The sequence below is a fragment of the Neophocaena asiaeorientalis genome, unplaced genomic scaffold (assembly GCF_003031525.2).
Source record: "Neophocaena asiaeorientalis asiaeorientalis breed wild unplaced genomic scaffold, Neophocaena_asiaeorientalis_V1.1 scaffold426, whole genome shotgun sequence".
Taxonomy (NCBI): domain Eukaryota; kingdom Metazoa; phylum Chordata; class Mammalia; order Artiodactyla; family Phocoenidae; genus Neophocaena; species Neophocaena asiaeorientalis.
In genome coordinates, this window is record NW_020185323.1 from 1020806 (window position 1) to 1021329 (window position 524).

Here is a 524-nt window from a genome sequence, read left to right on the forward strand (position 1 = left end):
CCTGGTGCTGGGGCTCCCGGGGACCCCGGGGGCGGAGCCGATTCTTCCACCGATGTTCGGGGGTAACCTAGCTCTGAGAGCTGGGTGGACTCTTGTGTTGACACTCGGGAGGAGTCCGAAAGTGGGATAGATCCTCGTACCGACCTCTCGGGGGCGGGGGCTGAGAACCGAGGTCGGGGCAGACCCTTGTACCCATTCTCGGGAAGAGTCCAAGAGCGGGGCAGATCTTGGTGCAGATAGCCGGGGGTAGTCGGGCATGGAGACCTGGCTGGACTCTTGTACTGACAGTTGGGGGGAGCTACTGGGTGTAGGAGGTCCTCGTACCGAACCCCACGGGAAGCCGGATACTGAGGGCGGGGTGAACCCAAGTTGTGACACTTGGGGAGTGTTACTGGGTTGTGGAGGTGCTGGTACCCATATTTTGAGGAAGCTGGGCATCGAGGGCGAGATGGATTCTTGTACCGACCCTTGGAGGGAGTTCTTGGTTGTAGAAGTTCCTGGTATTGATACCCGGGTGGAGTCGG